The sequence below is a fragment of the Octopus bimaculoides genome, chromosome 7 (assembly GCF_046866305.1).
Source record: "Octopus bimaculoides isolate indiv1 chromosome 7, ASM4686630v1, whole genome shotgun sequence".
Lineage (NCBI taxonomy): Eukaryota > Metazoa > Mollusca > Cephalopoda > Octopoda > Octopodidae > Octopus > Octopus bimaculoides.
In genome coordinates, this window is record NC_142934.1 from 6,770,923 (window position 1) to 6,778,422 (window position 7,500).

Below are 7,500 nucleotides of genomic sequence, written 5' to 3' on the forward strand. Positions count from 1 at the left end.
TGTGTGTATGTATGTATGGATGTGTGTGTGTTTGTCCTTTCAACATAGCTTGACAACCGATGCTGGTGTGTTTACGTCCCCGTAACTTAATGGTTCGGCAAAAGAGTCCGATAGAATAGGTACTAGGCTTACAAAGAATAAGTCGTGAGGTCGATTTGCTCGACTATAGGCGGTGCTCCACCATGGCCGCAGTCAAATGACTGAAACGAGTAAAAGAGTAACCATTTATAAATCAGAAAATTAAAACAAAACATGAGTAAGTCTTGATTTTTAATGTTTTAATTTCATTTCTTTGATCTTTGATATATTTATGTTTGTGATGTCGGATGAACTCTGATTATACTGACAACGCTGTTAGCATCATGATAGTGACGACTGTGTCATTCTTACAATGTACGAGTTCTTTCTCTGCTGTGATCAACTAAAGATGTTAGCGTCCGATGAAAATGTCTGGGGATTTTGTCATCTGGAATTTTATCCCCAGCATGCTGAAAACCCTGTGATATACATGTGTATGTGTCCTTGTGCATATGCGCGTATATATATATATATATATATATATATATATATATCTTGTTCATTATAGCGATTTGGGATTACCGAAAATTTAAGGTATACTTTGTTTTAACTATACATACCTCTCAATGGGCAAATAATTCGGAATATACGTTGATACTTTATCTTGTTTGAGCTGTTAAATTAGTGACACTAATTTCCTTTATAATGCATCTGCTAATAGTAATGATTATTTAATTCATTCACTTTTGATACTCAGGTCGCATACTGTATAAATAGCTCTAACCTTATAATCTCTTATCGGATAAAAGCTGTGTATCCTTTCTTTGACGCCATAAGATAAATTAGTAATTAATGAGATTGATTCTGATTTTTCAAACTTCGTATGTATAATAATATTGTGGAAATTACTTTGTTTAGTTTTTACATTGAGTTCAAAATATTTGTTTTATCTTTTAAATGTATAACGTTTGGAATTATTCAAATTATTCATAGTGAATTATAACTAAATAAATTATCTACATTTTTGACGTATGTGCTGTTATGCAAACTAGGCAGGCAACAATAGCTGATCCTTACTTTGCATTATAAATACGAGGGGGTTTTGAAAAGTTCCTGACTTTAAGGGTGTCACGAAAGGCCTGGTTGGAGGACCAACCTTGCAAGGTTTAGAAAAACTGAAGGATCGCTTCAATAAGTGTGTGAATCTGAGAGGTAAGTATGTTGAATAAAATCAAATTAACAGACCATTTCGTATTTTCTTTTACTAAAAACCTGTAACTTTTCAGCACACCCGTGTAACTATACACTACAAATCTTTCCATTAGCAGATTGCTATTCCCCTTTTTTATACTTGAATTAGTCAGTCTGATCTCTGTATTTCTGCTCACGGGCATATGAAAACATATCGTAATAACCACTTTGTTCATTTTTCCGATTTCATATTTGTTTATTTTGTATGCTTATGGGCGAAGGGATGTCCTTGTGGTTAAGAAGTTCACTTCGTTACCACGTGATTTCGGACTAAGTTTCTCTATGCAGTACATAGAGAAATTATACAATTGTTCGTGACCGATGAATGACGTATGAATGAATTTAGCAGATAGAAACTGTAGAGAAGCCGGTCATGTATGAGTGTGTGTCTTTGTGGTTGTACCCGCTGCATAACATCTGATGTTGGGATGTTTTTGTTCTCGTAAAAGAAAAGAATGACAGGATAAATACCAAACTTATAATACCAGAGTCGATTTATTCGATTAACCCTTCAAGATGGTACCTCATTATGGCCGCTGTCCAATAACCCAAACAAATCGAAAGAAAAAGAATACACACACACATACACACATGTTTTAGAAATATGTCAAGGTTGCGCTTTGAAGCTGAAGTCCATCCAGTGGGACAATAAATTAGGTTTTACTTCAAAGTCAATCAAAGAATTTGGTTCTAGAATGATAGCAATTAACAGAGAAATTAACCTTATGTAGATTGAGAAAAGAAAAAGGAAACAGTATCGGCACAAGGCCAGTAATCTCGGGCGGAGGGGTTTAAGTCAATTTCATCAACCCCAGTGATCAGCAAGTACTTACTTTATCGATCCCGTAAGGGATGGAAGGCAAAGTCGACCTTGGCGGAATTCGAACTCGGACGTATAAAATAAATACATAAACGTGCGTGTGCATGTGTACAAAATACATACACACACGTATAAGTGTATGTATGTGAGCATAGGTAATCATGTATAAAGCGATATTTCTGGTTATTTTTCTGGGTGTTTCTGTAAATATTTGTTCTTGAATATAACTGCCCAATCATTCTTAAGAAAACTTACCTTCCATACATACCTAATTATTTACATAGGTAATATATCTGGTCAGTACCAACAGCAGCAACACAATCATATGTAGTACGATTCAGCTCAATGTTACAAATTAGTTGGGCGGTGAGCTAGCAGATGCGTTAGCAGGCCGAGCAAAATACTTTACGTTCGGAGTTCGAATTCCGCTGAGGTCGACTTTGCTTTTCATCCTTTCGGATTCGACAAAATAGGTTCCAGTCGAGCACTGGAGTTAATGTAATCAAGTTACCCCCTCCACCGAACATGCTGGCCATGTGCCAATATTTGAAACGAATATTACAAATTAGTAGTATTGTTTGATTGAATTTATTTTCCTCAAGAGTAATAAGTTTTTCCACATCTCTCTCTTTATACTCTTTTTTTTTTCTTACTTAACTTTAGTCCATTCCATACCTCTATCTTTCTCATTCCATTATAAACACGGAAACTGATAGAGAAAACTAATGGGTGTCAATAAGTAACTGTATGCTCTGCATACATATTAACCTTTGAGTATAATACCTATATGAGACTACAGTGGTACGTTTTCATGTACTCTGCACATGTTTTACCTGCTCATCAAACAATGCTTGCAATTAAAAATGTAGTAGCCCCACCTCTTTTAAATATATACTTCTACAACAGACATGTAGCATTAGCAATAGACAATCCCGCCCCTTCATGTGAGTTACTCTGTGTGTGTGTGTGTGTGTGTGTGTGTGTGTGCATACGTACATATGCATATATATATATATATATATATATATATATATATATATATATATATATATATATATATATATACATATATATGTATATCTACATTGCATTTTGTACATGCTACAGTGCATAACTTTATTTCATCTTACTAAATCATATATAATTCAATTTATTCTATCATACTATAATACAATATAATATACTATAGTATACGATATACGCTCTATCAATGGTATAGACACACGCACATAAATGTATGCATGTATGTATGTATGTATGTGTGTGTGCGTATATATATATATATATATATATAAGTGGTTTTACAAAGAAAGAAAAGTGTACTCAATACAAGTATCAGAGTATATTAGTATATTTGAAGCTGAGGATATTCCGATTTTCCAGTTCCCGTTTATTAGTACGTATGTGCGTGTATATGTATGCATGCATGTAATGTATGAGTGTGTTTCTATGTGTGCGCGTGTGTGTTTATGTGTGTGTGTGCGTGTCTGTGTGTGCGTGTTTATGTATCTAGGAATATATGTTTATATACAGTTATATTTATACATTAAGTAGAAAATATTCTACTTGCAATATATGCACAGTGAGAAAACGCCGTGAAAGTTACGTCTGAAACTAGTTGCCGTAATCACTTTTGCTACAAAGAAAATTATGTAGTATTTTGTGCCTTTGTCTCATGTACATGCTACAGTAGCAGTTACAGCTTCTTCTTCTTCTTCATCATCAAGCTAATACCTAGATCTTTCTACCCTCAACCCCATCAACTTCAGCCTTAGTTGTACCTGTCCCCATCAGTATTTTCATCCTTCATCACATTATCAAATCCTTACCAGTAGGCGTTATACCTGTTCCTATCAGCATTAATTAATACCAATATTATCAACCAAGAGAAAACAAATCACACACACACACAAAAACTTCAACTATATGATTAATAACTGGAAAAACTTCGTTAATCTTATTTAACGTATCCTTTCAAATAGTAACTTTTTTTCAGTGTTCAGCAAGCTCAATGGTATTGATATAGCATTGCTCCTCTCAACTTATTTTCATCATCATCATCTTTAGCCTGTATTTTTCTATATCCTATATTTTTCGGTTTATGAAATTAGTATTTAAAAAAATTTTGATTGTATTATTTTTGTTCTTTGGATATTATTATTATTATTATTATTATTATTATTATTATTATTATTATTATTATTATTATTATTATTATTATTTATATATCTATCTATTTATTTGTTACTCTTGAAATCATTTTTATTTTGCATTAATATCATTACATTTATTCAATGGTAACACACATTACACTGACTGAACTTGGGTTTTTTTTTAAGTGAAGAGAAGTTGCGAAGAATTTATCCAGTCGGCTGTTAAACCATCTTTCTTGTATTCTTACATCATTAAATTTGCATTGTGATAAAAAAAAATGGAGATAGAGAATAAGGAAGGAAGGATTAGTGCTCAGAAAGGGAGGTGAGAATGGGAAAACAAGAAAATAGCCGACGGTAAATAGTTAGTCAGTAAAACAACAAAGAAAGTGTTGGGGTCATAAATGAAATAGGCGCTGTAGAAACTAAAGATGAAACATTCAGCCCCTCCGCAAAAGATAAAAGCAAGTATAATAAAAATATATAATCGTTTGGTCAGTTTGCGAAAATGAGATTACAAACTACAACAAAGACAACACTGACGATGACAATGTATTGAAAACCAACTACCTACATAAAAAACAAACGAACAAACAAAAAGCCTACGAAAAAGCATCTACTGGTCATTTGATTTACCAGGAGCATCGGCTTAATTTCCGTTATGTCACAGAGATTTTGCTTTCCTTTCAAAAATGAGGGTAACATAGTCATGGCCGGAACGCCTTTCATGGTAAATCTGCTCGATCAGAATTGATCTGGGATTACACAGCAGCAGCAGCAACGACCGCAACAAGAAGGGTTCCAGTACAATAACAGCCGGAAGACTACCAAACAACAGTACACCATATATATATATATATATATATATATATATATATATATATGTATATACATAGATAGATAGATAGATAGATATATGTGTGTGTGTGGGTGTGTGTATGTATGTATTCATATATTTAAATAGAAAGTGAAACATCATCCATCTATCGTAATCATCAGAGTCGTCACCACCATCATAGTCATCACTATCATTCTTCTTATCGTCGTCGTCGCCGTTGTAGTCAGCATCATCACCATAATCATCCTCATTTAATCTACTTCCACATCAATAACAGCCATAAGTCTAACGATCAAAAAATAATATTTCAACTGATTGTGCCAAGAGAAATTACAATGAATTAGTATTAATCCCATTACCACAGAAGCACCAACACAACAACGGCGACGACTACCACTACCACTACCACTTCGACCACCATTGCGATCAACGCCGCCACTTTCATTAATAATACTACTACCGAAACTGCCCAACGCCACATCTCGTTATCATCACTATCACAACTGGTAGTGCAACTACCAAAACTACTATAGAGCCCAGTACAATCAACGTTAATAATTAACATTAAAAACTAATTATACTACGGGCATATTTTATTTAGAAATATGAAATTAAAGTAGTGTTCTTCATAATTTGTATACTGAATTAAACATTAAATCATCGTTAACCACAATACTGGAGTTATATTATAATCCGGAATATACCAATTTTTACACTTTAAAACAAAATTATTTTTCTCTGCAACTGTAATAATAGTTTTGCACTGTTTGGAAAACATTATTCTTCAAAGCCTGGAAAGGTTATTGTGATCTGTTGCTGTTTGGGAAAAGTGTAGTTTTGAAACAGTTCGTAACAGATTCTCAGACAGTACCATTTTTCACAATTGGTGAATCTCTACGCCGTTTAGGAAACTACTATGCAAAATTATACAGCTTAACAAATGTATTCATTACTTTTCACAAGTGCTTAATGAACCACAGTTTGACAGAGTTGATGTAAGTCCTATTATTTTTCCATCTAATTTTGAGATCGGCAATGATTTTATTATTCCCCTAAATATATAAATTGCAGACAGATAGTTAAAAAAAAAGAAGAAAAGACGAAAAAAAGTATGAAAATTATTGCAAAATAAAATATAACTTTATTCGTGATAATAGAAACGACTATATCGATAAAGACGTTTATTTTGTTCCTCCTCATCGAATTCAGAGAACCAAAATTAGGTTGTAGGCTGAAAACACAAACGCTGATTAACAGCAGCAACAGCAAGAATATCAACAACGATTATAAAAAAGCAATAATTATAGTCATGTCTAAATGAAAATTATATCAATGTTAGATAAAATAAACTAACTGTAAAATAATAATCATTACATGAGATAAAATGATGAAATGTCCTCCCCAGCATTTATTAACTTCGAAGGGTATAGTTTATAAATGTTAATGAAACAACAACAACGTATATAATGCTAATAAAGAGATACTATTTGCATATATTACTACATACATAAAGTAAATACATCAGATATACATACAGCCAAGCTTCTGTGTATGCACACACACATACACACACAAGCGCACACACAGACACATATGCAAAAACACACATTTACACTACATTGGGTTTAATATACACACAAGCATACATCCCCCACACATATAAACAACACTGGGTTTGATACATATACACACATGAATGTATGCACATGCATTTTAGATAATGCTAAATAAATTTGTCGACATCCAACGCTACTACACTTTAGAATTTTTTGTATAGTCGTACACATGTATGTTGTAATTAAAGTACGTTAGTGGAGTTTATTTTATTTGACATTTTGGGATACATGTTTTAAATTTATCATTTAAGTACTAATAGTTTTTTCTTTCGAATTAATAATAATAGCAACAAAACAACAATAATAATAATAATAATAGCAACAAAACAATAATAATAAGATGAATAAGGTTTAGAATAAGAAATATTTTTATATCTATAGTAATTATTATTTGCTTATTATTAAGTTAGTAGTAATATATATTAAGTTTATTGAAAGAAGTTATTTATCCGAGCACCTCTTTCAGGGTCGGGATAGTGAGTTTCTGAAATGTGTTACCAGAAATACATACAAGACTGTATACAAGCACAAATACTTTCTTTGATAGATAGATGGATAGATAGATAGACCGTAGAAAGATAGATAAATAGACAGTCCATCTATACAAACATATAGACTAATATATACATACATACACTCGTTTACCACACACAATTACAAGCGACTTCGTGTTAATTCTGTAAAATTTCTAGATTAAAGTTATAAAAGCAAGAGAACCGATTAAGAAACAGGTATTCGAATTAATAAAGACAAGGCTACTCTACAGACATCCATACATTCTTACTGACAGTTAGGTAAAGATCT

The 7,500-nt window shown here is 32.5% G+C and overlaps 1 protein-coding gene across 9 annotated transcripts in view; it reads left to right on the top strand.

Annotated features, from left to right (window-relative positions):
- The window catches only part of LOC106869300 (uncharacterized), a 309,763-nt gene that overhangs the window by 28,070 nt on the left and 274,193 nt on the right, over positions 1 to 7,500 (top strand). For 3 of the 9 annotated variants that reach the window (XM_014914976.3, XM_089354694.1, XM_089354701.1), the window contains exon 1: positions 5,200 to 7,500. This exon is cut by the window's right edge and continues 1,046 nt beyond it. The exons of 1 other annotated variant lie outside the window; for it this stretch is intronic. The gene's annotated coding sequence lies outside the window, so the exon portion shown is untranslated. Of the gene's footprint in view, positions 1 to 5,195 lie in introns of those variants that run through there. 5 more of the 9 variants (XM_089354698.1, XM_089354700.1, XR_016242508.1 and 2 more) reach the window with 4 other exon arrangements.